The 21045-nt window shown below is 39.1% G+C and overlaps 1 long non-coding RNA gene across 1 annotated transcript; it reads left to right on the top strand.

Annotated features, from left to right (window-relative positions):
• Positions 1–3043: 3043 nt before the first annotated feature.
• On the top strand, positions 3044–18913 carry LOC132711391 (uncharacterized). The gene is made up of 2 exons (XR_009622232.2): positions 3044–3109; positions 18597–18913. It is a non-coding gene; the product is annotated as an uncharacterized LOC132711391 (long non-coding RNA).
• The last annotated feature ends 2132 nt before the right edge of the window (positions 18914–21045 follow it).

Here is a 21045-nt window from a genome sequence, read left to right as displayed (position 1 = left end):
GGGTCTCCTTCTGTTGTAAGCAATGAGAGAAATATTATTTAACCAACGAAATGGCTTTTGGTTTAATTAAGCCAAAGTATTTAAACTTCCCCAAGGTTGGCAATGCGAACCAATAGGGAGAGGGGGTTTAAAGACTTACATCTGCTTCTGTCCCCCCCGCCCCACCACCCTTCCCCCAAGCTTTTGTGTTCTCTAATCTTAGAAAGACCTGTTTCTGGAGACTAATAAGGAGATTGAATTTAAGAAGAAAGTAGCCATTCAAAATAGGTATGGCATTCTGCGTCTGCTAATCAAGGTTTTAGGGAATCAATCATAGCATTGGTGGCTTATTTGTTTTTGGTAGAGGAAATGAATTAGGCCAATTTTTCCCAGAATATGGGACAACTTTTCCTTAGCATTCCTTCTGTGTACTTACTAATGAGCATCAGTAATGTGCAAAGCCAAACAAGGACACGGTATAAGACCCTCATGGGAGCTGTCCTGATGCGAATCTTTGCACATTATCCACTCAGATGGGACTCTGCCTCCAACAACGGCAAGCTTCTTTCATCTACTGGTTAAGAAAATGAGCCGTGAGCCAAGGGGACAATCTCGTGCAAGTCGAGAATACATCCAAGTTGCCGCAGAGATGAAAACTTCTTTTTATCTTTCTCGCAGCTAGAGCCCATCTGTAATATGGGACCGATACTACTGTTGTGGTTAAGATTATCGAGATAACATATGGAATGCAATTTAGAGAGAAAATAAAGAGAATGGAAGTAACTCAAAGGAAAAGAGATTTAGCCCATTAGAATCCATGGGCTTAAATGTGCAAGCTACAATTCTTGTACGGCAATAAGAATGAAGTATCGGGTAGTTTGCAATACTGCTTATCATAAGAACTAAATCACATTACCACAAGAACCTGACCAGCCTATGCCAAACTTCAGTTCGATGCTGAGTATGTTTGTGAGGTATCTATTTTCAAATATCAATCCTATGTCCAGGATTGTTTTTCAGTATAGCAACTCAGCCACTCATAACCAGGCAGTTCAAGAAGAAGTTATATACGGATCTCACCAGGCTCAAGGTTGACTCAGCCTTCCATCCTTCCAAGGTTGGTAAAATGGGGACCCAGATTGTTGGGGGCAATATGCTGACTCTGTAAACCACTTAGAGAGGCATCTGTAAAGCACTGTGAAGCGGTATATAAGTCTAAGTGCTATTGCTATTATAGATTGCCCTCAACATATGACCGTTCAAAGTTTTAGATGGGGCTACCCTTAAAGAGTATTTGGAAGCTACAGATGATGTAGAATGTAGACAGTTCTGGCAGTCTCTAGGGTACCATATGTTAACACCACTGTTTATGTGAGTTGCATGGATTGCCAGTTTGCTTCCAGGTCCAATTCAAAGTGTTGGTCACTACCTTTAAAGACTTTTAAAGATCTCTGGGCATGGGTCCAGAGTATCTGAGGAACCATCTCATCCCAACAGAATTATCCTGCCCCACTTGCTCCAACAGAAGAGGATTACCTCAGACTCCATCAGTTAAGGAATTTCAGCTGGTGGGGTCAAGGAGAAGAACCCTTTCCACTATGGACCCTAACCTGTGGGGCATTTCTACCATTAGAGGTAAAATCTGTTCCCGCCCTCCTGGCCTTCTGGAGGGGCATTAAAATGTGCTTCTGCCAGTTGGCTTGAAGCCCCAATGGATCTTGCAAGAGATGGTTGACAGGACAAGATAACCTCCCTGTCATGCCATCCATCTTCTTGGTTTTAGTTCTTACATAACTTTTAAACTGTTAATTGTTTTATAGTTATCTTTTTATCATTTGTAAGCTGCCTAGAGTTGCTTATCAGTGAGATGGGTGGCAATTCCATAAATTCCATATATAAATAATAAAGTTGCAACCACCTTGGAAAAAGGGACTTATGACCTGTACTCCCACTTATAACTATTGCATCGCTCTTGTAGTCATGCAATCGCATTTTTGCTGCTTGGCAACCAGATGTTGCAATCACAACAGGTGCAGCACACTGCAGTCGCATGTTTGGAATTTGCAACCTTTTTTTTTTTGCCAATTTCCAAGAAAAGAACCCATTTGGGGAAGACGGATTCGCTGAACAATTATGTGAATCACTTAACGGATGCAGTGATGTGCTTAACAACCATTGAAAAAACTGAGGTAAAATGAGGTCTTACTCGACTTACAACTGCAATGACTTAAGGTGTAAATTCCGATCCCAATTGTGGTCATAGGTTCAGAGTAACCTGTATATGATTGCTGCACCTATATAAAACTCAGCATAAACTAGGTAGGTAGTCCTTGACTTACAATCACAATTGAGCCCAAAATTTCTGTTGCTAAGTGAGGCATTTGTTAAGTGAATGTTGCCCCGTTTTACAACTTTTCTTGCCACTGAATCCCTAAAGTTGTGAACTTAGTAATACAGCTGTTAAGTGAATCCAGCTTCCTCATTGACTTTGTTTGTCAGAAGGTCACAAAAGGGGATCACAAGATCCCGGAACACTGCCACCATCATAAAGGTGAGTCAGTTACCAAGTGCCTGAATTCTGATCACATGATCGTGGGATGCTGCAAGGGTGGTAAGTATGAAAACAGTGTCATAAGTCACTCTTTTCAGTGCCGTTGTAACTTTGAATGATCACTAAATGAACTGCTGTAAGGCGAGGACTACCTGTATTTTCTAACGGCATAATCTTGGCAAATAACACAGACAAGGAGTAGAGCTTTGCCAGCAACTCACCGGTAAAAATACTCTCAGGTTGCACTTTATTCCTGATGACTACATGGACTTATCAGTCCAATTTAATTGGCGACAGTTTACCAATGATTTTCCTTTGGCTTTTTTCCAGAATGTATTTACAACTTCTCCACTGAGTTTACACCCAAATTTCCCCAGTGATTCCCTACTGCTACATTTCTAACAAGGTTGGCCAGATGGTAGACCTGCTGAGACAAACACAACAGGTTTTTTTTTCTTGATGACTTCATAGATACATTGTCCACATAAGGTGTGATGTAGGATTATAACAAACAGTAGTTCCTTCCAATGTTGTAGATTTCCAATTTATCCAGCAGTACCAGTGCTGTTCATTTCCACTGTAAGTTAAACTTATTTCCCTTTCTTGAGTTTCTTATCCTCTCCAGAAAACCTCTGCGCAGATCAGGAGTGTGCAAGCACATTTTTGTGGGGAACCATATTTATTTATTTATTTATTTATTTATTTATTTATTTATTTGTTTGTTTGTTTGTTTATTTATTTATTTATTTTTAAATTTGTATACCGCCCTTCTCCCTGAGGACTCAGGGCGGTGAACAGCCAAGTAAAAACATAAACTACAAACATTAAAATACAATTAAAAATATATATATAAATTTGGCCCCATGATTAAAAACAATAACAGACAATTAAAAACATTTTTAAAAGTGTTAGGCCAGCCTGGCTTGCTGGAAAAAGAAGGTTTTAAGGGCATGGCGGAAGGCACCGAGGTCTTGGATTCTCCTTATCTCTGGGGGCAGCTGATTCCAGAGGGTAGGTGCCCCACAGAGAAGGCCCTCCCCCTGGGGGTCACCAGCCTACATTGTTTGGCTGATGGCACCCCGAGGAGGCCCTCTCTGTGGGAGCGCACAGGTCGATGGGGGGCCGTTGGTAGCAGCAAGCGGTCTCGAAGATAACTAGGTCCTATGCCATGGAGCGCTTTAAAGATGATAACCAACACCTTGAAGTGCACCCGGAAGACCACTGGGAGCCAGTGCAGCTCACGCAGGAGAGGTGTTGTATGGGAGCACCATGCGGCTCCCGTGACTACCCGTGCGGCCGCATTCTGGACCAGTTGGAGCATCCGGGTGCTCTTCAAAGGGAGCCCCATGTAGAGAGTGTTGCAGTAGTCCAGGTGAGAGGTGGTACATTTATTATAAGGCCAGTAACATCTGCAAAAAACTTGAATGGCAATAAAATGATGACGCACACATACAAACACCACTATAATGTATTTACATCCTGAGATCTGACACAACTATGCAAGCCACGGCATTTGCACGATGTTGTCGCCATTCCATATTGGCTCTTTCCTACCGAAAATTGTGTACCGTATAAGACTAGTTTTCAGGATTTCAGACTGGTGGAAAATTGTGGCAACTACTTTTAGGAATAAGGGGTAGAAGACCTCTCTGGTCTTATGCAGCGCTAGGTTACTAATCCTTGGTTTAGAAATACCATTATTTATTTTATTTGATTTATATGCCGCCCTAGCTCCGTAGGACTCAGGGCGGCTCACAACAATAAAATATCCAAATAAAAGCGTGTTAAAATACATGTTAACACCCCCCCCAGTCCAGGCTGAACAGCCATGTGTTTAAGTCGCGGTGGAAGATGCGGAGGTCAGGAGCCAACCGGAGCCCCAGAGGAAGTTGGTTCCAGAGGGTGGGAGCACCCACAGAGAAAGCTCTGCCTCTAGGGATCGCCAGTCGACACTGTCTAGCCGACGGCACCCTGAGTAGGCCCTCCCTGTGAGAACGCACCGGGCGATGGGGAGCTGTTGCTGGTTGCAGATGGTCTGACAATTACGGACTTTACTGTTGCAGATTTACTCAGTTGTGGGAAATTCAGAATGGAACATACATGTCAATGCAAAAAAGTGGGAAAACTGACAGGCCGTAACCTCCTTTCCACTGCAAAGGCCTGCAGAGAACCAGATAGTTAGAATGCTTCTAATGAACATCCATTTATTTATTTTTTCTTAAATGAAGCATAAATAAAATGAAAATTGCCACTGTGGCAATCCAAAAACATTTCTGTGTCAGAACCAATATGTATGTCGCCTGACACTCTTCCCACATATTGCTTTGAAATCAGACTCCCACCACCCACCCACAAGGACAAGGGTGATGATGTAATGAACCTTGCTGCCACATTAACTCACATTGAGACCGGGAAAAAAAGACACCACTGGAAACTGAAACAGGAGGTCACCTTGTGAAGAAAAAGGATAGTCAAGACCTAGTAGTAGGTTAATAAAATATTAAACAAACTAGAAAGCTAACTCCACTTGCAAAACAATGATTTCCAAATATAGAAATTCCCCATCCAACAGAAAAGCTTTTTTGTTTAGAAAAAACCTGGGTTACTAATCCTTGGTTTAGAAATACCATTAGGGACTCTTCCCAAATTCCTAACACTTTCAGTTTACAGTACAGTCATACCTCAGTACTTGACTGCTTTGAAACTCATTCAATTTGGAACTCGATGCATTTTGAGATGAAATTTTTGTCCTGGTACTCATCATTTGTTTAGTACTCGACACACAAGCTAGAACTTGTTGATTGCCTCTTGTCTCGCCTTTTCTGGCCAAAACAAAGGGTGACGCAGGGGTGAAATCCAGCAGGTTCTGATAGGTTCTGGAGAACTGGTAGTGAAAATTTTGAGCAGCTCAGAGAATTTCAGTGGAAATTTTGAATAGAATAGAATAGAATAGAATAGAATAGAATAGAATAGAATAGAATAGAATAGAATAGAATAGAATAGAATAGAATTCTTTATTGGCCAAGTGTGATTGGAAACACAAGGAATTTGTCTTGGTGCATATGTTCTCAGTGTACATAAAAGAAAAGATACGTTCATCAAGAATCATAAGGTACAACACTCAATGATAGTCAGAGGGTACAAATAAGCAATCAGGAAACAATCAATATTAATATAAATCGTAAGGATACAAGCTACAAAGTTACAGTCATACAGTCATAAGTGGGAGGAGATGGGTTATGGGAACGATGAGAAGATTAATAGCAGTGCAGATTTAGTAAATAGTTTGACAGTGTTGAGGGAATTATTTGTTTAGCAGAGTGATGGCATTCGGGGGAAAAACTGTTCTTGTGTCTTGTTGTTCTGGTGTGCAGTGCTCTATAGCGTCGTTATGTCCAGGATGTGAGGGGTCTGTAAATAGTTCAGAGAACCGGCAAATACCACCTCTGGCTGGCCCCAGAGTGGGGTGGGAATGGAGAGTTTGCAATATCCTTTCCCCAGGAGTGGGGAGGAAATAGGGATTTTGCAGTATCCTTCCCCTGGAGTGGGGTGGGAATGGAGAGTTTGCAGCATCCTTCCCCTGCCACGCCCACCAAGCCACACCACGCCCACCAAGCCATGCCCACAAAACAGATAGTAAAAAAAAATGGATTTCACCACTGGGATGACGTGTTAATTACATAGTTTGTTTGGTAATTTGTTTTTAGTATTCGTTGCGCCTCCCAGAACCAATTAACAATGAGTACTGAGGTATTGCTGTATTTAATAACCAAACTTGTTATTCCCTGACTTCATTTCCCAGCAACAGAAAGGAAGGAAAAAGTATTGTGCTCATCTAAGGATTTACCATGACTGAGCTTGAATGTTGTGGGGAAAGGGGTGGGGGAGGTCCTGTGAAGATTGGTTTTCTACAAGCAACAATTTACAGGTCAGAGAAATGGTTTACCTTTCTGTCCTCCTACTTTCTCCACTGCCAATGTGGAGAAATCCTATTGGCTATGTCAGATGTAAATGCCTTATTCTCTAATGTGTAAATAATATATGAACGGGGTATCAGGGGTTAATTTATTCTTCACTTCTTAATGTATTCATAATTCACCACTCCCACTTATAGCTCCACCCATTGTATATATAAGGAGCCACCTACACCCTTTTCCTCGCTTCTATCTGTGAATATTCAGTGAATATAGAATGCCTATTGTAAATAAAAGGAAATATATTTAAACCTTTAACTCTTACTAATATTATTGAGTCTGATCCTGAAAATATTGCAACAAGCTGGTAGCAGAGGATGGTTAATTGACTCAATAAAAAAAAAACTTAAAAATGTCTAAGAAAGATAGGCCCAACACCAGGGCCTACAGCAAAGAAATGGAAACAGAACAAGAAATAATCAACGAATCCACAAACGCAATTTCGAGAGAATCCGAAGAATACACCACTGAAGACGAAGAAATAATAGATGAAATTGATGACCAGAAGGAAATCGAAATAGAGAATAACGAACTCAGGTCAGAGATATTAAAACTATTAAAGAGCCAGAAGAATGATGAAAGCCTCATCGCGAAACTCCAAGATATGCTGAAGAACAGCGGAGCAGCGAGAGAGAAAAACATCACTAATGAAAAGTCTAAAGATCCAAAAATAGTGAGTGATATGACTGCAGAGAAAGTCATTACGAAGAAGAAAAACGGTGATCCCGCGTGAAATTTTGAATGGCAGCCATCTTGGTTTCAACAGGCCTCCAGGGTGAGCGAAGCAGAGCCAATCAAAATGCTCAATTCAAAGTTTCTGGCGCGAAAAACGTTACCAAACAACGAAAATGAAAAAGAAGATTCAAACTCCTCAGAAGAATCAGAATCAGAAAGTGAAGATGATTCAACGAACTCCCAAATAAAATCAGCAATGAAAACGCTTTTTGCTGCATTTGGGCCAAAACTAAAAATTAACAAACAGCTACCCAAGAAGTGAGCGAGCAAGCCGATGCCTCAAGACCTGCCCGCTCCCATCCTGACTACGAGAACGCCGATGCCCGAACCCAGAGAGCCCTGCCAGTACCGCCCTACGCCACAAACCGAAGCAAGCACCAAAGCCCTCAGGGGAAGAGGAAGAGCAGCCGCCGTCGTCAAGACTCCCAAAATCGAACCAGAGACCGATTCATCTGAAGAGGAGCAGAACGAGCGAGCCACAATGGAGAGAACCTTCCACGACGACTCCAAAGAAGAAATGGACAACGCGCATGCGCAAAACTACGCAGACGGTCCGGGAAGACATGAACTGGCGAGGAGACCATGCAGACTCGTTGCGAGCATCCCCATGCCGTTTTGCAATTTTCTACACTTGCGAGACCACGGACTACCTCAGGTTGTAAGTAATGGACACAATAATGTCGGAAATTTACCCAGTGACTTCCCAAAGCTAAGGGTCGATGGCGTTAATTTGCAAGAATGGTATCAACAGCTCCAGGTTGTCTTTATGAAGGAAAACTTATTATTTTTTATCACTAGTCCCCCAAAAAGACCTTGGACTCTAAAAATAGATTGTTTACACCATAGAGCATTTTTCTTAATAATATCTAGTGTGTCTCCTGCAATGTATCATAGCATTAAGCCAAATCTGACTGTTTCAGAAATCATTCAATGCATGTTTAATTTATTTCACAGTGACAGTATAGCTACCACCACAAGGATGTCTAAAGATTTCTTTTCATCTAGGGTAAAACCAGGGGTTTCCATAAGTGAGCATTTAATATATTTAAACAAAATAAGAGCTGAGCTGCATTTGAGGGGGGAGGTGATTTCAGACCAAACAATGAAAAGTGTTATTATCAACTCACTTGATTCATCATGGGACAATTTTATGTCACATTTAGACACTATCAATCTAGGATATTTATCCATAGAAAGTCTATCCAATAAACTGATAGCAGAAGACAATTCAAGAAGGAATCATTCTAGCAATCACACAGAACACAAACCATATAGGAAAGTAGCTTTCCAAGAAAAATATAATGAAACATTTAAATGCCACAATTGTGGATCCAGGGAACACAATAGAAGAGACTGTCCCAAAATTTCAAGAGAAAGGCATAGGTCAGAATATAGAAACAAATACAATTATAGACAGTCTTCCATAGATAGACATAGATATAGGAGCCCACCAAATTACAAAGAGAATAGAGGGGGCAGAGATAATTCAAAGGATAGAAAATCTGGCTCACTGAACGGGCTAAATAAACAAGACAACACTAACATACAGCAAAATGAGAACAATAATTGGCTTATTGATTCTGGAGCAACTAATCACACCACTAATAACAAAAATATATTGTCTTCATTTGCAGAAGATAAATTTGTAATAAAGGTAGCTAACCAAGAAAAGGTGCAAGTATTAGGTAGAGGGAATGTAACCTTGCCTGGTCTAGGAAAAATAGAGGGGGTATTGCTAATACCTGAGATACCTCATAACATACTAAGTGCTATAAAACTAAGTAGAGATTCTGACATTAACATTGTTTTTTCAAAAGGAAAAGCGATTTTGGAGAAGAATAAAATAAATATAGGCACAGTGATGATTAAAGGAGGCCTACCTTATCTGATAACTAAGGAAAAATGGTTGCATAACATTGACTCAAATATGGAAGATTGTATTGAAGTAGATGATGAAAATATTAGCAATAGTGACAATGATGAGTGTAAAACATCTCATGATCACAAAGATGCACACAATGAAAAAAAACCAAAAATAGGTAAGCCAATTCATGATGAGTGTGCTCACATCTTACATAGGAAGTTAGGACATGCCAGTTTTCCTGTAGTACAAAAAATGACTGAACACGCAGAAGGTGTTAAAATAAAAAATTGTGAAAACTATTTGGAATGCTCAGTATGTAAATCTACAAAACTAAAAACTAGCCCCAGGCCAAGAAAATCTACTAGATCAACTAACAAAATTTTTGATTTAGTACACATGGACTTAGTTGGTCCATTAACTCCATCAATCACTTATAGAAAACGTTACTTCCTGACAATAGTGGACGATTATAGCCGCTATGGGTTTGTTTATACATTAAAACACAAAGATGAAACATTTCAAAAATTTAAAGAATTTTACAAACGCATAGAAACACAACACAACATCAAAATAAAACAAATTATGACAGATAGGGGATGCGAATTCATGTCTAAAGAATTCTCCCAATGGTTAAAAGACAAAGGAATGTTACATTACACATCTAGTCCATTTTCTGCGTTCCAGAACGGGATTGCAGAGAGAAAAAATTCCACATTACAAACCATGATTAGATGCACATTGGAAGATGCTGGCTTAAGCAAACAATTCTGGTCAGAAGCCTTACATTATTCAAATTACACACAAAATAGAACATGGTCCAGCATTGTAAATAAGACACCATATGAAGTGATGTATAATAGAAAACCAAAATTAGCACACATGCATATATTTGGAGTCACTGCAGACGTACACATACCTAAACAATTAAGAAGAAAGGGAGAAAACGTATCCAGAAGACTCAGATTTATGGGATATGAAACCGGTACTAAAGGGTACAGATTCATTGATAACAATAACAAATTTATAGTCTCCAGAACAGCTGTGTTCCATGAACAGGCTAACTGGTCTAAATTACATCTTAATGAAATATTTCCAAATAAATATAAAGGTACAAAATCTCATGAAGAAGGGATCATAGAAAAGCAAAATATCAACAAAAATAAGAACAAAACCAAAATTTGGACAAATAGCCAACACAAAATTAAGACAGACACATTAACAAAAAAGGAAGCAAGATATTTGCATGATAACGTTAGTAAACCTGAAAAAACCATTAGAAACACCAGAAATCAAATGCCAAATAAATACAAAGATTACATAATGCATATGGATGGTGAGCCAACAACACCCAATACATATGAGGAAGTGTTAAAACTCCCTCGTGAAGAAAAGGAAAAATGGGAATTAGCGATGAAAAAAGAGATGGAAAGTTTACAAGGATTAAATGTATTTACACCTGCAATTGCACCTAAGGATAAAACAATTATTGGTACCAGGTGGATATATAAAATTAAGAACTTAGAGGGAGGCAATACTCTATACAAAGCTAGACTAGTTGCACAAGGTTATGCACAGAAATATCCGGAGGACTATACTGACACGTATTCCCCCACAGTAAGAACAGAGAGTGTCAAAACAGCTCTAGTGGTAGCATCAGCACTCAACCTTGATGTATTTCAATACGACATACAGACTGCGTATCTACACGCTAAACTAGATAAAGAAATATACGTAAGAGCACCTCACAGTCAATACACAAACAAAAATGAAATTTGGTTGTTAAACAAGAGTTTATACGGGTTAAAACAATCTGGTAAACGATGGTATGATTGTTTAGTGAAAGTACTTAGAACCATGGACTTCAACGCTACTACTGCTGATAACTGCTTTTTTGTCAAAAAGGATGATGATTACATTGAATTTGTATTGATTTATGTGGATGACATTTTATACATAGGAAAACATAAAGAGAGAAGAGAAACCTTTGTAACCAAACTAAATGAACATTTCTCGTTAAAATCTCTAGGTAAAGTAAACAAATATCTTGGTGTCCAAATTAATAAGACTAGAAGGGGATTCAAACTTACTCAGAGAGATAAGATTGTAGAACTTTTAAATAAATGCAATTTAAACAATGCCAAACCTTGTGATACTCCTATGCAAACTGATTTTCTAAGAAATACTGATGAATCTTCCCCCGAATTCAAGGATAACACGTTTTATAGATCAATCATAGGTTCACTTCTTTATATATCTAATTGGACTAGACCAGATATCGCCTTACCACTCAATCTATTATCCAGACATGTCAGCAAACCAACAATGTATCACTGGGAAGCTGTTAAAAGAATTTTAAGATATCTGAAAAGTACACTAGACTTTTGCTTAATATTAGAACCTAAAGACAATAAAGAACCAAAGCTTACATGTTATGCAGATGCAGATTGGGCTGGAGACACCTCATGTAGAAAAAGTACATCTGGTTATATATTTCTCTTAAATGACTGTCCAGTTTACTGGTACACTGGTAAACAAGAACTAGTGGCCACTTCAACGACAGAAGCGGAATATGTTTGTTTATCCAAAGCTGCAAATAACCTTGTATGGTTTAATGATTTAATTTCAGATGTTTGGAAAAAACCTGTTTTGCCTTTTGTTATGCATGAAGATAATAAAGCAGCCATTGAAATATCTAGATCTGATGCCATTGGACAAAGGTCCAGACATATAGATATAAAATTTAAACATGTGAGACAATTATCTCAGGATGGATTTATTAAAGCAGTGCATTGTGATACCTCAGAACAATTAGCTGACATATTGACAAAGCCTTTACCTTCTAAGCAACACAAATATTTAACTTCTAAATTGTATGTATTGTATTGTCCTGAATCTGAGTGTAATTGGTGTTGTATAACGAATCGGCATTTAGAGGGGGATTTGTCAGATGTAAATGCCTTATTCTCTAATGTGTAAATAATATATGAACGGGGTATCAGGGGTTAACTTATTCTTCACTTCTTAATGTATTCATAATTCACCACTCCCACTTATAGCTCCACCCATTGTATATATAAGGAGCCACCTACACCCTTTTCCTCGCTTCTATCTGTGAATATTCAGTGAATATAGAATGCCTATTGTAAATAAAAGGAAATATATTTAAACCTTTAACTCTTACTAATATTATTGAGTCTGATCCTGAAAATATTGCAACAGGCTAATCATGCCTTGGGCATAATTGCACTATACTTACCTCCTAGTTGGCATATGTATATAGTAGAATCATCTTCTTTGATGAAACAACTGGCTGAATAATTTGTAAGTACAAGGGGTCTCAGGAAATGATATTGAAAAGGAGCAGAGTTGGAGGTAGCTTTTCATTCACATGTGTCTCTTTAAATTTTAAATAAAAGGTTTAATGGATTAATGGAGGTAAAAGCCTCTCTTTGAAGTTTCAGTCTTCCTAAATTAGAAGATGACTGTAAAGGCAGGAAAGTGTAACAACACAATGCACTGAAGAGCTTAGTGTCTTGTATTTTATACATACTAATAGTAATTAACTGGTAGAAGAAGTCTGCAAGCTAACTTACTTCCCAATGGAAGCTCCTTGCAAAAATCAGAATCCTGAGAGTTATAGTGTTCTCTGTGGCATCTTATGGAAGTGAAAGTTGGAGATTGAAGAAGCAGGATAGGAATGGTATTGATGCCTTTGGAATTTGGTGTTGGAGAAAACTGAAAATACTGTGGATGACCAAGAAAACAAATTGATGGATCATTGAACAAATTAACCAAAGTTCTCATTCAAGGCCACAAACAACCAAGCTCAAATTATCTTACTTTGGACCCCGTATATAAAGACTTACTGTGTAGCTCTCTGAAGAAGGTTCTAATGCAGATCTAGGACAACTCACCATGGCCAGCTCACCCCAGCCCACTCATTGTTGCCAACTCACCGTGGGACAATTAGCCACGGCCAACTCGCCACAGGACAACTCACCGTGGGATAAGAGTTACATTAATATCAAAGAAATTGTGGAATAGAATCATTAAAGAAAGAATGCCAAAGGAAGGAAGGGGCAAAAGGAAATGTAAATGACAAAAATTAAAATATTTTTTTAATTATTTTAAATAATTAAATTGAATCGTTGAATTGTACTGTGGTGAGTTGTCCTGCAGTAAATTGACCATGGCGAATTGGCCACAGTGAGTTGGCCATGGCGAGTTATCCCATTCCATATAAAAGCTGGTAAATGTGGAAGGTAGAAGAAGAGGATGACCAGCAGATAGATTCAGATAAGTGGTGACAGGTACACCAGGTTATGGATAGATCAACACAGAGGAAATCTATCTATGTAGTTGCTAAGGCTCAACAGTGATTTAATGGCAGATAATCAAAATAATGAAGTGAAGATTTCTAATACAGGTATCCACAACTTACAACAATTCGTTTAGTGGTTGTTTGAAGTTACAACAGCACTGAAAAAACAGCACTGACTTATGACCTTTTTGCACACTTACAACCATTGCATCATCCCCATGGTCACATGGTCAAAATTCAGTTACTTGGTAACTGACTCATATTTATGACGGTTGCTGTGTCCCAGGATCATGGGATCACCTTTTCTGACCTTCTGACAAGCAAAGTCAATGGGGAATTAACAACCGTGTTACTAACTTAACAACTGCAATGATTCACTTAACAACTGTAGCAAAAAGCGCATAAAATGGGGCAAAACTCATTTAACCACTGTCTTGCATAGCAAAAGGAAGTTTGGACTCAATAACGGTCATAAATCGAGGACTATCTGTAATGAGAAGCAGGAAAAAGCATGCTTAGGCAATGATGAAGTAAGAGAGGCTGTGGGTGAGAAAAAGTGAGGATGAGACACAGAGTTAAATATGTCTATAGAGAAGACAAAAGTTGCAAAGACTGTGGTGAAAGAGAACATGAGACTGTTAAGATTAAAATTAAAAATACAGATTGTTTTTGATTAAAATAAACTTTTCTTGGAAGGGTTGTATGATCATGGTAAAAGCAAAGACAGTTTGCAAAGATAAAAAGGAATAGAGAGATACAGCAAACGATACAATAAACTAATATTAGATAAAATTCCACTTTCTTTCTTTAATTCACTTCAATTTCTTTCAACTACAATTTAAAATTTTCTGTAGTTCTTTATGCCCTGTAAAGGAAGAGGCCCAAGTGCCACATGACAGGGTGAGCTCCTGTTCCTTGCCCCAGCTCCTGCCCACCTAGCAGTTCGAAAACACGAAAATGTGAGTAGATAAATAGGTACCACTTTGGTGGGAAGGTAACAGTGTTCCGTGGCCTTTGGTGAATAGTCACACTGGCTACATAACCACAGAAATGTGTTTGGACAACACTGGTTCTCTCAGCTAAGAAATGGAGATGAACCCCATTCCCTAAAGTCGGACATAACTGGAAATTTATACCTTTCTCTTTACTGTGGATCTGACTTCGAATATGGGTGAAAGAGTCCTCCTAGAGAGGAAAAGGGATTAGAAATTATAGCAAGGAAATTATTGGGGATGAAATTGAAAGAAGGAAATACTGGAACAATTATGTCGAAGAACTGTATGTGAGTAATATGAAAGTATTGAGTGCAACTTTAATGAAAGCTATAAATAGTTTTGTCCAAAAAGTATACTGATTTTAACTTTTTCAGTCTTATAACTTGCAGTATACAAAGGAGTAAACATACAGAATAAAAACAAAAGGACCTACAAGTAATAAAAATCTCCTAGATGGTGACCAGAAACATTTTAATCTTCACTATAAGCACAGTGGAATGGTGTTGTTTTAACAGCTTTATAAAATGCCAAGAAAGGGGAGGCTGCTCCAAATTTCCAGAGGCAAGGATTATTTTAATTTTTCATAACTGATGGGAAAAAAAAGTCCTAAATGCTGTGAAAATAGTGAAAAACGGTAAGACTGCAGGCATAGACAGTGTTAAATTGAGTAATGTTAAAATATGGATGCGGTTTATTTGAGTGGCTGTGGGAAATGTTTAATGTATGTGTAAAGTGCGTGAAAGAAAACGTACTAATAAAGTGAAATTATAGAAGTTTTGCACAAATGCAGAGTTGAAGATTGGTTGCTGAATGCAGTAAGTATTATGGGATGGAAGTAAAAAAAAAAGCATGAGACTAAATGGAGTCCTTAGTGCATGGTTCAACCCTAAGATAGGTACAGTAGATAGATAGATAGATAGATAGATAGATAGATAGATAGATAGATAGATAGATAGATAGATAGATAGATGGATGGATGGATGGATGGATGGATGGATGGATGGATGGATGGATGGATGGATGGATAGATAGATAGACAGACAGACAGATGAGAGAGAGAGAAGTGATAGATAGATAGATAGATGATAGATAGATAGATACATAGATAGATAGATAGATAGATAGATAGGTAGGTAGGTAGATAGATAGATAGATAGATAGATAGATATTTTTAATGTATCTATGGATAAATGTTTTAGAAAAGCTTATGGTGACATTAGACTTAGAATAACTTTATTGTCACTTTAAATGTACACTAATTGGCATACATTAAAATGGAAATTTCGTTGCATACAGCTCTCAAAGGATCACCACCTCCAATATACACTGAGAGGGACTCCTTAGGGTGCCGTCAGCCAGGCAATGTCGGCGACCCCCAGGGGGAGAGCCTTCTCTGTGGCAGCACCTGCCCTCTGGAACGATTTGCCCCCGTAGATACGAAGGATACCAGATCTCCGGGCCTTTCGCTGTGCCCTAAAAACTTTTCTTTTCCATCAAGCAGGGCTGGCGTGAAACCCCCCCCCCTTTTAGCTCTTTTAGCTTTTTAGCTTTTTAAGTGTAAATTGGGTTTTAATTGGATTGTTTTAAATTGTGGGCCAAAGTTGTCTAATTCTTTTAATTGATTTTAAATTTTGTATTGGTATGTTTTTTATCCTTGGCTGTGCACCGCCGTGAGTCCAATAGGAGAAGGGCGGTATATAAATTGAATAAATAAATAAAATGAATAAAACATGACAAAATAAATAAATAAAATTATGCATATACCACATGTATTATATGACACAGAGAAACAACACAGTCTAGTTCAGATGTTTACATGAAATACATGTATATATTATAGATAGGGCTTCTTAAAAGTTTGTTCATCTTTTTGAACTTTTTAAATATTTCTGCATACATACAATAAGAAGAACCCAATTAAACAAATGACTAAAAAAAAAAATATTACAGGTAGTCCTCGACTTACAGCCATTAGTTTAGTGACTTTTTGAAATTGTGTTGGAACATCCACAACTTCTGGAGGCAAGATTAATTGTTCTAATTGTCAGGAAATTTCTCCTTATTTCTAGGTTGCTTCTGTCCTTGATTAGTTTCCATCCATTGCTTCTTGTCCTGCCTTCAGGTGTTTTGGAGACTTGATGGACTCCCTCTCTTTTGTGGCAGCCCATTAGATATTGGAACACTGTTATCGTGTCACCCCTAGTCCTTCTTTTCATTAAAGTTCTTTGAGACCTCCCTGAGTATTTACATGCTTTGTTCTTGCGATCTTTATTAGCTGACCACTCCTGGAGAAGGCAAAAATGGTACTGAACTGCTACTATTTGTACATAATCTCCCTGACAGCGTGGACTGGTGGAATACAAACACCTTGAAAATTGTTTTGTAAATTTTTGCAGCCTGGGGAGCATCTGCAACTGTTTTTGCAGATCCTTTGCATGAGCCAAGATACTCTTCCTGTGTTGTAGAGATAAGACTTTGATTATTTATTGTATGGTACATTCACATCACGTTTCAGTAAAAACACATGAGGTAAAAATACAAAATATGAAATATAAAATATTATAAATGCATGCCTAGATTACAGATAGGATTTTTTTTTTTTTGCTTCATTTGTTACAGCGAGGAAATCAGCAAAATGTCCATTACAGGCTCTATTTTGGCACTGACACTATAGGTCTTTTAGCCCCACAGTCACAGATTGGTGATGGTATTTTGCTCGGCTTACAGAGGATGTCTGCCCATCTACATGGCCACTGCAAATCTGGTTCAGTGTTGTCCATATTGCATGGAGCTGGTGAGATTTTGATAGTGAATATGCAGAAAAAGTTGTTTAAGTAAGGTAGGACCAGAGGTGATATTCAGTAGATTCTGACCAGTTCTGGAGAACCGGTAGCAGAAATTTTGAGTAATTCGGAGAACCGGTAAATGACACCTCTGACTGGCCCCGCCCAGGGGTGGGTTCCACTTACCATTACTACCAATTTGCAATGGGAGCGCGTGCACGCACTCGCTTCTGCACATGCGCAGATCATCAGTGATAATGTCGGGGGGGCAGAGCCTCCTGCCGCCATTACAACCAGGTTCACAAGAACCGGACCGAACCGGTAGCAACCCACCACTGGCCCCGCCCCCATCTATTCTCTGTCTCCCGAGTCCCAGCTGATCAGGAGGAAATGGCAATTTTGCAGTAACCTTTCCCTGGAGTGGGGTGGGAGCGGAGATTTTACAGTATCCTTCCCCTGCCATGCCCACCAAGCCACGCCCACCAAGCCATGTCACGCCCACCAAGCCGTGCCCACAGAACCGGTAGTAAAAATTTTTGAGTCCCACCACTGGGTAGGACCTTATCATCCTATAAACACCTGACTTTAACCCAAAGATGCTTTTCAAGAGGCAACTGGGCTTTCTTTCTTTCTTTCTTTCTTTCTTTCTTTCTTTCTTTCTTTCTTTCTTTCTTTCTTTCTTTCTTTTTCTTGAAAATGTTTTGTTTCTCATCCAAGATGCTACTTCAGTTCTGCAGAAGTTTCTTAGATGAGAAGTGAAACATTTTAAGAAAAAAAAAACCAAACCAAGAAAGTCCAGTTGCCCTTTGAAAAGACCTTTGGGGCAGCCAGGACTTCAATGAGTGAGAATCTATTACATAGACACCAGGGATGAAATGCTCCCGGTTCGGACCAGATCGCCCGATCCGGTAGCGATGGAGGTGAGTGGTTCGGAGAACCGGTAGCAAAAATCCCTGCCCCCCCCCATTGCCCAGCTGAGCTGCGCAATCCTCAGAGTCTTTTTTTAATTATTTTTAATAGCATTTTTTCTACGACCTCTTTGGCCGAAAAAATGTTTTTAAAAGTAAAAAAAAAAAGCCTCCAATGATTGTGCGGCTCAGCTGGGATCATCAGAGGCTTTTAAAAACATTTTTTACAACTTCTTCAGCTGAAGAGGTTATAGAAAAAATAGTTTTAAAAGTAAAAAAAAAAAGTTGGCCACGCCCACTCAGTCATATTACCCCACCACCACCAAGCCACGCCCACAGAACCAGTAGTAACAATTTTTACATTTCACCACTGATAGACACCCAACTTTAATTTCGTTTTTTAATTTTTTAACTTAAAATTAACACAATATTGAAGTCATATTGTCTTTTGTTTAGGTAGGTACAGTATATCTTACTTATACCTAGATAATGGACAATTGGAAAGGAGGACAAAGGGGAGAGAAAAGAAAGGGACATTTTAATTTCTTGGCATTTACAACAAAAATACAGTGAAAAGCTGCAAAAAATATACTCAGCCGTACATGTATATGAAATTACTTTTTCCAGCATCAGAAAGATTGGATTTTTCAATTGCGACATTTTCCCAACAAATCTTCATTTTCAAGAACGTATGCTGGTGATAATGTAGAATAAACAACCGCACGCTTTTCAAATTTCACTACAGACATGTATAACGATTGAAGCCGATTGCTAGAATCAGGAAATAAATTAAGTAACATAAATCTAGGTTGCTGCTGGGTTTGTTGACAGATGATGGTGGGGGGGGGAAGCAGATAATTTACAAGATCATGATACACAAAACAGTTCAATTTAAAAACAACAACAACAAAAAGCTAGACAGTATTTGATTTTAAGTTTACTCTTGTTGAACTGAGGACCTGAAAACAAAAAGGGCATTTCCTTTGGCCAGATTTCTGATACCCACAAGAAAATGACACTTTATTATAATAATTTTATTTCCTACCATATAACTCTGCCTAACTAATGGCATATTCTGCTTAACTTTAGCTTAGCTTTCTCTTTTCAACCACTTCCTATATACCTGTGCTGGTGAACTTATGGCACGTGTGCCAGAGGTGGCACGCAGCACCCTCTCTGTGGGCACATAATCCATCACTCAAGTTCAGCTCTGCTGCACATGCGCGCATGCCTCACGCCAGCCAGCTGGTCTTCGGCTCTCTGCTGTGCATGCGCAGGGGCGGGGGACTGGCGGGGGCGCATGCACATGCGCATGAGTGGGGTAGCCGGGGCCCGTGTGTGAGGGCCCATGCATGCATGCAGGGATGGGGCGCATGTGGGGGACATGCACGAATGCAAAGGGGCCGGGGCACATGCAGGGGCCATGCGCAGATGCGTGGGGGTGGGGTGCATGCACATTTTGGGGGTTTGGGTGCACACGCTTTGGACATTCGGTCCGGAAAAGGTTAGCCATCACTGCTATATACCATATGTGTTTCATCTCTATCCATCCCAATCAGCTCTGGCCCAAACTCACTTCTCATTTGCACATTTCAGAGAATGCGGGGCATTGTAGGTCTTAGATCTTGAACTGGGGTTTGGCCTTGTTGATTGCTGGAGATGTTTATGTTCTGCCTGTTTTAAACTCCTGGCCTGCTGCTTCTGGGTCTGGCTGTGTTTCTCCACTTCCTCAAAATATTTGGTAGCCTTTGGATCTCCTTCCAAGAGCCTTAAGCCTCAGAGTAAACCTCTTCCAAGAGCACTCAAGGCTTCTCTCTCAGCTGGAGTTTGCTCAGTCTCTTATAAAATTTTCTGCTGCCACCAACAAAGTACAAGTAGTCTATTTTTCACACTTAACGACCTTTGCAACATCCCAGTGATCACCTGATCAAAATCTGGACACTTGGCAACAGGTTCACATTTATGACAGTTGCAGGGGTCATGTGATCACCTTCTGCCATCTTCTGACACACAAAGTCAATGGGGAATCCAGATTCATTTAACAACCATGTTACTAACTTAACAATTGCAGTGATACACTTAACAACTGTGGCAAGGAAAATCATAAGAATGGGGCAAAACTCACTTAGCAAATATCTCTCTTAGCAATTTGGGGCTCAATAGTGGTCATAAATTGAGGAGGACTACCTGAACTCTGCCATTGGGTCCTGATGCTGCCAGCGCTGGTTACTCTTGCCATGTTTGCTCTCTATAAATTTCCTGGAAACTTCTTTGGGACTTCAATTCCTTGTTCTTGAATCTTTCTCCCTTCTTTCCTCGTCTGGCTCTTTTCTCATCATGTTACCAATTTGTGGAAAAGCCAATTCCCTTGGCCCACTGATTCTTCAAGTTATGATGGTGGAAGATTGGGCAATTTTTCCACCATGTGACCTTGTTTTCATTCTATCAAAAAAAAAAAAGAAAAAAGGAAGGAAAGATAGCATAAAAGAAAATGTGGCGATCATCTGGTATATTTTAAGTTTTTTTTTTTTTTAATTATATACTTTTTATTCTGCTTTTTGCTTCGGAAAGCATTCAAGGCATTTGGGAACATGACAAATACAGAAATAGACAAAGTAAAATAAATAAATAAAACATAATCAAACAAGAGGGCAATAACATCTTCAATGGCTGTATAAAATGCATTGTGTTTTTTGTAATTATCAATTAATTTAATGTATTCAAGCCATTTACAAAGATACTATCAATTTGTTAAGGGAGATTTAGTTCTGTTGGTAAAATGAGCCACTTTTGACTAAGGACCTTCAAATTGCAAAAACAAAGTTATGTGGTTCTAAGTTTTTTAATTATTTGTACCTTTTTCAGAATCAAAGGCATCTTTGGAACAGCTATTCTGGTTGGCCACAACAACTATGGATTATAATTGAAGAAAAAG

This window comes from Pantherophis guttatus, chromosome 2 (assembly GCF_059756535.1).
Source record: "Pantherophis guttatus breed Tessera chromosome 2, ASM5975653v1, whole genome shotgun sequence".
Taxonomy (NCBI): Eukaryota; Metazoa; Chordata; class Lepidosauria; order Squamata; family Colubridae; genus Pantherophis; species Pantherophis guttatus.
The sequence above is the reverse complement of the archived record's forward strand: the minus strand, read 5'-3'. Positions and strand labels throughout refer to the sequence as shown.